Raw genomic sequence first — 10,652 nt, forward strand, 5'->3', positions numbered from 1 at the left:
CTGAGAGGGGCCCCCAAGCTAAGAGGGAGTGCTGCCTTACCTGGAGGTGACAGCTAACGGAGGGGGAGGAGAGAGGACATCATCTTCTGTCCACACCCTCCGGGTGGAGCTAGTCTGAGGCACCTAAGTGCTCCAGTGGCCAGAGGTGCTGGCCAGTGAGCTTTCCAGAAGGGTCTGCTAGGGACAGGGAGGCAGCAGCTGAGGCCTGGCTCCATCAGATGAGGTGAGGCAGATGAAGACAGAGGGTATCCCCTTGCCCTTGCCCGGATGTAAGGTGTCTGGATACCCCTGAGGTCACCCAGGCACCTTTACAGGGTTCACATAAAATCTCCATTCCAATGGGGGTCTCATACCCTTTTCTCTCAGGAAGATTTTACATGCCCTGGCAAACTCCTGTCCAAGCCACCTCTATGATTTCACAGTCCACCAAACTGAAGCAGGAGAGCTGGTTGCCTGTTGGGTTGGGGGCCCTTCCTGCCTGAGACCCTCCCCACGAAGGCAGGAAAGCCCTGTCCCCCAAGAGTTCAGGTCCCATATTCCTCGAGCAGAAGGAACTAGAAAGGTTGTGGAAACAGCCCGCTACTTTAACTTCTGCTGGCAACGTGGGCTAGGAATAACCGGCCCTGTCCAGTCGTGGCTGGGTGCCAGGCTCCTCAACAGGGTACCTTGTCCCCATGACAGCCCTGAAAGTGTCTCCTTACTACCCTGTATCATATATGATGCGTGTATGATCACATATGGCACTACATATGAGGCTCCAACAGCTAGAGGACTAGGCCAAGTTCACACTGTAGGAGAAAGCAGAGCCTGCCTGGAGCCCACCCAGACTTGGCACCATAGCCCGGTGATGACTGAGGGCACCTATGTCTGCCAAGCATCCTCACCTTGGGTAGCACCAGGCCTGAGCTGCCCCCACCCGGGCCGGCAGCCAAGCTCAGCTCCACGGGGGGGAAAGGGGGGGGCTCTAACCTCCCAGAGCAAAGCTCCCACGTGACATGTGCTTAAAGCAGGGACTTGGAGCACCGCCCCCCCCAACGCCACCCCACTTCACTCACCCCAGCAGAGGAGCCAGCGCAATCCTTAAGGGCTCAACTCCACCGTCACCAGGTCTCAACACCAGGCCCTTATTGTAGTGCTGGCTGGGGACAGGCCAGCTCTTCGGGTGGTGGGGACTGCTTAGGAGCCAGGCAGCCCTTGGGTTTCAATCTACTTGGTTACACCAGCCACCCCCCCAAAAAAAAAAAAAACCACCCCCTCGCTACCAAGCGTCGATTTCTTCATGCCCAAAGGGACAGACAGGGAATTGCTGGCCCGGGGCCGCGCTGGGGTGGAAAGGGCAACCCCATCTGGAGTCTGTGGTTGGTATTTTCAGGCCGATGGGGAGGGCGGAGGTCCCAAGTTCCCAGTCCCTTGCAACACGGCCCAGGAGGAGGACCAACTCCAGTCCCCCCCCATCGCCTGCCAAGCACCCAAGGTGGGACTCTTCCCAGGGGTGGGGAGTGGGGAGCTGAAAGCCCCCTGACCCTTGGATCCAGGACTTGGGTTCTCAGAGACCCAAGGGATCTGTACCCCTCAAGGCCCACGTTGGCTCCCATCTCACAGGTGACATCCCGCGAGGCGGTGCCAGGTCCAAGGGCACCCGGGCGCAGCTGCCACCGCCGCCCCGACCCGCCTCGCGCGCCTCTCGCTTACCCGCGCGCCGGGAGGGCGGGACGGCTGGGCGCAGTCTTGGGACCCATCGGAGCCGGAAGGGACCCCGGAGTCGACCCCGGGGGCACCTCACGGCACCCCCGCGGGGTCTTCCCTCCCGATCCCAACCCCACTCACCTCGGGACGGCTGGGCGCCGGCGGCCGGGAGCGCGGCGCTTCCTGAATCCCGGCGGCGGCCGGCTGGACCCGCCGCAAGAGCGTCCCTCCTCCCGAGGCTCAGGTTCCAGCCGCGCCGCCCCGCCGGCACCCCGCCCACCCGCCAGCCCGGCTCCCCGGGACCCGGCGGGACGGGGCGGGGCGGGGGCCGCAGTCGCCTGCATCCCAGAACAGGCATCTGGGGCTCCCGGGAACTGCTCGTGGACACTCTGGCTCCCCGCATCGCTCGTCCCCATCCATCCAGCCATCCACCCATTCATCCATCCTTCCCTCTTTCCGTCCCTTCATCCCTCCCTCCCTCCCACAGACAGTCGCTTAGACACCAATGGGCCTGGGTCCTTGCGCACAGGCAGCTCCCTGCCCAACCTGGGGGAGACATCTTCTAACACTTGAATGCCCCCCCCCCTTTCATCAGGGCTGGGCGGAAGGCCCAGGGGACCTGAGCGCTACAACCAGACTTCCTGGGCCCCAAAGTCACTCTACGGCCCACCAGCCACGCGGGCCCCAGCAAGTCCTTCATCTCAGCGCCTCAGTGTCCTCACTTGGGAGTGGGGAACTAAGGCTCCACCCCACCGACGCCGCGCAGATAGATGCTAGGCCCGGCAGAGCCCCAGGCCAGCAGCCGCCTGCCTTCACTATTATTGCTTTCATTGGGCTAAGGTAGTGGGTAAGACGCTGGGGCAGGCCCTCCTTCATCTTGCAAACAGCGTACTGCCCAGGGGTGCAGCGGCTGTGATGTGCCGCTAGAGAGAAGAGAGAGAGAGAGAGCGCGCGAGCGAGCTAAACAGAAGTGATGGCTTCAAGCCGGTGTGGTGGCGCATGTCTTTAATCCCAGCACTTGGGAGGCAACGGTAGGAGGATGTCTGTCGGCCACCCTCAGAGTACATAATGAATTCCAGGTCAGCCTGGGCTAGAGCAAGATCCTACCTCAGGGGGAAAAAAAAAGTGATGTGTTCAAGTCAATAGTGTGAAACATTTATAAAGAAACAAAATAACATGGAAAATGTTAATAAAAATTTTTTAAAAAAAGAAACAAAATAAATAATTTTTTAAAAGAGGGGCTGGAGAGATGGTTTAGCAGTTAAAACATTTGCCTCCAAAGCCAAAGGACCTAGTTTGATTCCCCACGAGCCATGTAAGCCAGATGCACAAAGTGGCACATGCATCTGGAGTTTGTTTGCAGTGGCTGGAGGCCCTGTTGTGCCCATTCTCTCCCCCCCCACCTCACCCTCTCAAATCAATCAATAAATAAAATGTAATCTCAGGGTGACCTCGAAATCACAGTGATCCTCCTAACTCTGCCTGCTACGTGCTGGGATTAAAGGTGTGTGCCAAAATTGAAGGAAGGAAGAAAGGGAGGGAGGAAGGGAGGGAAGAAGAGAAGGAAGGAAAGAAAGGAATCTTAATAAATTCCTGAGCAGGGCTGATGGTGTCTTTGTCAAGTAAAAGTTCCTTCCCTACCAAGTCTGAGGTCAGGACATCTGGGCCCACCTTCAGGTGGGAAACTGAGGCCCGGAGAGGAGCATGGGCTGCTGCCCTCTGGGTGACAGGGCCTCCAGCAGAGTGACAACAGCTTTGACGGGGGAGCAGAGTGCACACCCACACAGACTCACCTTCATGATGCAAAACCTGCTGCAGCGGGAGCGGGGGACCTTGGCCAGCTACAGGTGGGGGGGATGAGCCAGGGTGGAGACTGAGGACTCACTGTCAGGGGAAGGGACATGAGTCCTCTATCACAATCACTCAGAGGACCCCCTCTCAGACTAGGTGGCCGAGTACCCGCCCGCCACGCAGGGAGGACACCTATCTTGTACTCCACTTCGTTGCTAGAGATGGATCAAGCAAGCTCGTCTCTCAGTGCCTCTGCTTCCTCAGGTAGAGAATGGGTATTTTTACCACAATAAATAAAAACTGGGGAGGGCTGGGTCAACTGAAAGAAGATCTGTCCACATCAGTGAGTTGGAAGAGCAAACAAGACAGGGTCACTAAATCCTACCTAGGATGGGGCTGCCTGGTCTGATTGCTGACAAGCCCCCCCTCCCGCCCCCCACCACCTCTACCCTGGAAGGACGAGAGGCGGCGGGAAGAACAACCTTTGTGTCATGGTCTTTGGTGACTGGGAATGGCATTGGGTTACAAGGGGGGAACCCAGCTCTGCATTCCATAAGAAGGCCCTTTCTGACACAGCTCAACGCTATCCTTCCCAGCGACCTTGTGCCGTTGGCCTTAAACTCCCCGTTGTCCAGATGTGAACTGGCAAGTTCGGAAGACAGCAAACATGGCCGACCCTCTTCCCAAGCAGAACCCTTTCTCTCGTCCCCTGCTACTCTGCCCTGCTCTTTCCTTGTCCCTCCCCAGCACCCCTCAGCCCAGCAGGAGCCCCACACTGGGACCAGAGGTCTGTGACCAAGTGCCTGGGGGCCTGGAATAGTTCCCGGAATTATGGACATAGCCAGAACTAAGGCAGGATAGAGACAGGCTGGAGGGATGGCTTAGCGGTTAAGGCTCTTGCCTGCAAAGCCAAAGGACCCGGGTTTGATTCCTCAGGACTCATGTAAACCAGATGCACAAGGCGGTGCATGCGTCTGGAATTCTTTTGCAGTGGCTGCAGGCCCTGATAAGCACTCTCTTTCTTTCTTTCTCTCTCTCTCCCTGTGTGTGTGTGTGTGTGTGTGTATGTCTCTCTCTCAAAATAAGCAAATAAATAAATAAAATACTTAAAAGAAAAAGAAATGCAGGGGAAATTCAGGGCGCATGAGAATGGAAAGAAACCTCTCACCCCAGGATCCAGTTCTACTTTTCTGTTGCCCGAGTCAAGAAACTTGAACAACTGAAAAAGCCCAAGCTGCCTGCAGAGGCAATTTGTGTTTTCCTAAAGACGCCTCAAAATAAGGTCCTTAAAAACAATAAAAGAACTGTGTTTACTTAGAGTTAGCATGTTTGCAACCTTGAGTTTCATCACATTAGGACTCCTCTCTCATCCCTAAATCTAAACAATGTACCTCATAAAACCACAGTACAATGACATTTATAAAAACAAACTCTTTGAGAGGAATAAGTAAACTAGCTCATATATTTTTACTTTTTTTGTATTGTTTGTTTTGTTTTGTTTGTCGAGGTAGAGTCTCAATCTGGCCCAGGCTGACCTGGAATTCACTATGGAGTCTCAGGGTGGCCTTGAACTCACGGCGATCCTCCTACCTCTGCCTCCCTAGTGATGAGATTAAAAGCATGCACCACCATTCCCAGCTTTAAAAAAAAAAAGTTTTAATAAAAGATTTTGGGCTGGAGAGATGGCTTAGCGGTTAAGCGCTTGTCTGTGAAGCCTAAGGACCCCGGTTCGAGGCTTGATTCCCCAGGACCCACGTTATCCAGATGCACAAGGGGACACACGCGTCTGGAGTTCGTTTGCAGTGGCTGGAGGCCCTGGCAAGCCCATTCTCTCTATCTCTGCCTCTTTCTCTCTGTCTGTTGCTCTAAAATAAATAAAATAACAACAAAAAATTTTTTTTAATTTAAAAATAAAAAATTTTTAAAAAAAGATTTTTATTTATTTGCAAGCAGAAAGAGAGAGAAGACAGACAGGGAGAACAGGTGTCCCAGGGTCTCTAGCCACTGAAAATGAACTAGAGATGCATGCACTACTTTGTGCATCTGGCTTTTTGTGGGTTCTGGGGAATCAAATTCGGGTCTTTAGGCTTTGCAGTCAAAGCAGCTTAACCACTGAGCCATCACTCCAGGCTGCAAGTATGCATTTATGCTGCACTTGCTGTGTGCCAGGAAGCTTTTGACTTCATGAATGCCGCCAAGCTACAAGAGAGGAAGCATGCTCAGACAGAGGAAGACACCTGTCCTGAGAAGGGATGGGGGCAGGTGGACGTCCTCAGCTAGAGTGACCAGCAGGCTCCCCATGAAGTCATCTCCCCCTTTCTGAGAAGCCATGGAGACAGCATACAAGGAGGTTGGAGACAATGAGTTGGTTTGTATACCTTGGTCTTAGAAAGAGCTGGCCTTGGTCCCAGAGACCAGAGGCCCAACCCTGCCAAGGACCGAAAGGACCTAAGCTTCAATGAGGCTCTTCTGGAATTCTCCCTAGGGCAGAAACCTGAGGCCAGGTGGGGTGGAAGCCCTTCTCCTCAGATGACCGTTGCCATGGGCACAGCCACTCTCAGGGCTTAGCCACTGGCTGTGACTCCATTCCTTTGGGCAGCTGGCCTGGCAGCTTGTGGGTGTGTCTGCACCACAGCTGGCCAGGGACACTTCAAAGGTGGTGTCTTTGGAAGGCTGTACAACAGGGAGGAAGGGCGTCTGAGCCTTGGCTTGGTGAGAACAGAGGACTTCAGGGCCTTCCATGTGGGGGGTCTCCGGGTGGGCCACTGTTCTGTGGGGAAGACTGCAGACGCTGTGTGAAGTATGAATCAACACTTTTTAAAAATTGATTTACTAGCCGGGCGTGGTGGCGCATGCCTTTAATCCCAGCACTCGGGAGGCAGAGGTAGGAGGATCACCGTGAGTTTGAGGCCACCCTGAGACTCCATAGTGAATTCCAGGTCAGCCTGAGCTAGAATGAGACCCTACTTCAAAAAACAAAAAAAATATATATATTTTTTTTGATTTACTTATTACAGAGAGAGAGAAAGAAGTAGATAGAAAGAAAGAGAATAGGCACACCAGGGTGTCTAGCCATTACAAATGAACTCCTGATACATGTGCCATCTTATGCATCTGGCTTATGTGGGTACTGGAGAATTGAACCTGGGCCCTTAGGCTTCACAGGCAAGTGCTTAACCACTAAGCCATCTCTCTGGCCCTGAATGAGCCCTCTTTGAAGCAAGGAGCATGACCTGAAAGATACCTCCCTGTCCCTACTGGGTCTGGCCATGAAGGCAGGTGGTTACATTCTCCCTTCTCAGCAGGTTGGAATAAGGAAGGGCACAATGTCTTCTCTGAGTTCGCAAAAGGGACCCTTGAGATCCTAACTAACAGTTAATTTTTTTGTTTGTTTTGGCTGATTTTTGTTGTTGTTGTTGTTGTTGTTTTTTCAAAGTAGGGTCTCACTCTAGCTCAGGCTGACCTGGAATTCACTATGTAGTCTCAGGGTGGCCTCGGACTCACGGTGATCCTCCTACCTCTGCCTCCTGAGTGCTGGGATTAAAGGTGTGCACCACCACGCCCAGCTCAGTTAATTTCCTTTTTATGTATATGTATATGCGTATGTGGTCTACATGCATGTATATGTGTGTTCATACATGTGTGGGCACAATTTTGTGTGTAGGCACGTGTGTGTGGAGACCACAGGTTGATGTTGCAGATCTTCCCCTATCGCTGTCCACCTTAATGATTGAGGCGGTCCTTCACTAAATCCAGAGCTCCCCAGTTCAGCCAGTCTAGCCAGCTAGCTTACTCCAGGGATGCACCTACCTCTGCCTCCCCAGCACTGGAATTGCAGGTGCACACCACTATGCTTGGGCATTCATGGGGGTCTTGGGGTCCTGAACTCAGGTCCTCACACTTGCCCAGGGACAACATCTTCTTAAACTGTGAACTGCTTTTATCACCATCTGCTCAGGAGGGACTGTGATTTTATTGTAGAACAGAAACCGGGGCTGGAAAGGGAGCTTAGTGGTTAAAGCATTTGCCTGCAAAGCCAAAGGACCCAGGTTCAATTCCCCAAGACCCATGTAAACCAGATGCACAAGGTGGCGCATATGTCTGGAGTTTGTTTGCAACGGCCAAAGGCCCTGGCATGCCCATTCTCTGTAGCTGACTTTTCCTCTCTCTCAAGTAAAGAAATAAAATTAAAATATATCAAAAACAGAAGTCAAGGGCTGGAGAGATGGCTTAGTGGTTAAGCGCTTGCCTGTGAAGCCTAAGGACCCCGGTTCGAGGCTCGGTTCCCCAGGTCCCACGTTAGCCAGATGCACAAGGGGGCGCACGCGTCTGGAGTTCGTTTGAAGAGGCTGGAAGCCCTGGCGTACCCATTCTCTCTCTCTCTCTCCCTCTATCTGTCCTTCTCTCTGTGTCTGTTGCTCTCAAATAAATAAAAATTTAAAAAAAAAAAAAAAAACAGAAGTCAAACTCCTGCTAACCTTGCTGATCTAGGCTACATCTTGCCTTGCTCTCTAAGCTTCTTTTTGTACTTAAAACATATGGGGCTGGACAGATGGCTTAGCAGTTAAGCGCTTGCCTGTGAAGCCTAAGGACCCCGGTTTGAGGCTCGGTTCCCCAGGTCCCACGTTAGCCAGATGCACAAGGGGGCGCACGCGTCTGGAGTTCGTTTGCAGAGGCTGGAAGCCCTGGCGCACACATTCTCTCTCTCTCTCCCTCTATCTGTCTTTCTCTCTGTGTCTGTTGCTCTCAAATAAATAAATAAATAATATTTTAAAAAAACATATGATTTCCCACGTGGGCAGTGTGGTCCAGTGGGTGCACGTAAGAGCACCCAGCTCTAGTTTTTCTCTTGTTTTTTGTTTGTTTGTTTGTTTACGTTTTTTGTTTTGTTTTGTTTTGCTTTCCAGGCTGACCTGGAACTCACTCTGTAGTGCCATGTTGGTTTCAAACTCACAGCGATCCTCCTATCTCTGCTTCCCAAGTGCTGGGATTAAAGATGTATGTCACCATACCTGGCTGGTTTTTTTTTAATATTGATTTATTTATTTGAGAGGAAGAGAGAGAAAATGAATGAGTATGGACACACCAGGGCTTCTTGAAGCTGCAGATTCCAGACACAAGTGCCACATTGTACACCTGGCTTTATGGGGATACTGGGGAATTGAACCCTGGCTAGAAGTCTTTGCAAGCAAGTGCCTTTAACTGCTGCAGGTTCTAGGTTTGATCCCAGGACCACAAAGCAAAGATTCTGTTTCCTCCCCTTCCTCGGGCCCTCTTCCCTAGCTGTAGCCAACTTCTCTGCATAGCCTGCTCTCTGTTCCTTCAGATCTCAGCTCTAATGTCACCTCTTCAGAGAACTCCTCTTTGTCCAAGCCCCCAGCCTAAATCAGGGCCCCATTAATTATTACCATCATTCTTCCCTCTCCGCCAACTCACGTCAGTCTCTAGATCCATTACACATCTCCTCCTTTGGGCCTTAGAGTGGTGGTTTTATGTGTCTGGAGCCTTACACATACTAGGTGTTCAGCAAACAGGAACTGATGGACTCTGTCTTCCAGACAGTCATTTTAAATATATTTTATTTATTCATTTGAGAGAGAGAGAGAGAGAGAGAGAGAGAATGAGCATGCCAGGGCCTCCAACCACTGCAAACCAACTCCAGCTTCATGTGGCCCCTTGTGCATCTGGCTTACGTGGGCCCTGGAGAGTCAAACCAGGGGATCCTTTGGCTTTGCAGGCAAACGCCTTAACCGCTAAGCCATCTCTCCAGCCCCAGTCATTTTAGAGCATAGGCTAATGTAAGGTTAATCACCAAGGGGCGGGGACTGTCAGACCCCACTAGGCTCCAAGACTGTGCTGAGAGCTTTGCATGTGTGTTCCCATCTCCTGCCACAAGCAGAAGGCCGCTGTCCCTGTGTGGAGGACAAACTAGAGGCTAATGGCAGAGCTTAAAAGTGTCCATCTTGTTAGAGCTGAGCAGGCACACCACACACACCTAAGCCCCTATTGTTGTTTTTTTAATGTATGTATTTTATTCATTTATTTACTTGAGAAAGAGAAAGAGGCAGAGAGAGAGAAAGAGAATGGGCATGCCAGGGCTTCCAGCCACTGCAAATGAACTCCAGATGCATGTACCACTTTGTGCATCTGGCTTATGTGGGTCCTGGGGAATCGAACCAGAGTCCTTAGGCTTCACAGGGAAGTGTCTTAACTGCTAAGCCATCTCTCCAGCCCAGGCCCTGGTTTTAAAGATAACAAAACCGGGCTGAAGAGATGACTTAGCAGTTAATGAGCTTGCCTGCAAATCCTAATGACCAGAGTTTAATTACCTAGTACCCATGTAAAGCCAGATGCAAAAAGTGGCGCATTCATCTGATGTTCATTTGCAGAGGCTGGAGGCCATCCATCTCTGTCTCTCTCTACTTGCAAATAAATAAATTAAAATATATTTTTTGAAAAAGGGTTTGAGGGATGGCTTAGTGGTTAAGGTGTTTACCTGCAAAGCCAAAAGACCCAGGTTCGATTCTGCAGGATCCATGTTAGCCAGATGCACAAGGGGGCACACATGTCGGAGTTCGTTTGCAGTGGCTGGAGGTCCTGGCACGCCCATTCTCTCATTGTCCCTTCCTCTGTCAAATAAATAAATAAATATTAAACAAAAACAAAGATGGGGCCTGGAGGGATGGCTTAGCAATTAAGGCACTTGCCTGCAAAGCCAAAAAACCCCGGTTCGAGGCTCAATTCCCCAGGACCCATGAAAGCCAGATGCGCAAGGTGGTGCATGCATCTGGAGTCCGTTTCTAGTGGCTGGAGGCCCTGGTGCGCCCTCTCTTTCCCTCTCCCTCTCTCTCTCTCTGCCTCTTTCTCTGTTAGTTGCTCTCAAATAACTAAATAAAAAACAAAAGATTAAATAAATAAATAAGGATAACAAAACCAAGGCCCAGAGAGAAGTGAGTTAACCAGAGTCACACAACACATCGGGGCAGAGTGAGCAAGAGCAGCCAGATTGCAGAATGTGTTCCTCATTGGTATGTTGCCATGGTTTCTGCTGTGTCTTTAAGAATAAGTGGGATGGAGAGATGGCTTAGTGGTTAAGCATTTGCCTGTGAAGCCTAAGGACCCCGGGTCGAGGCTCGATTCCCCAGGACCCATTAGCCAGATGCACAAGAGGGCGC

At 51.6% G+C, this 10,652-nt stretch overlaps 1 protein-coding gene across 1 annotated transcript in view; it reads right to left on the reverse strand.

The window, feature by feature from the left end:
• The window catches only part of Trpv4 (transient receptor potential cation channel subfamily V member 4), a 56,154-nt gene extending 56,102 nt beyond the window's left edge, over positions 1 to 52 (reverse strand). Inside the window, exon 1 of the mRNA XM_045132780.1 lies at positions 41 to 52. The gene's annotated coding sequence lies outside the window, so the exon portion shown is untranslated. The remainder of the gene's footprint in view (positions 1 to 40) is intronic.
• Positions 53 to 10,652: the final 10,600 nt, after the last annotated feature.

The sequence above is a fragment of the Jaculus jaculus genome, chromosome 13, assembly GCF_020740685.1.
Source record: "Jaculus jaculus isolate mJacJac1 chromosome 13, mJacJac1.mat.Y.cur, whole genome shotgun sequence".
NCBI lineage: Eukaryota > Metazoa > Chordata > Mammalia > Rodentia > Dipodidae > Jaculus > Jaculus jaculus.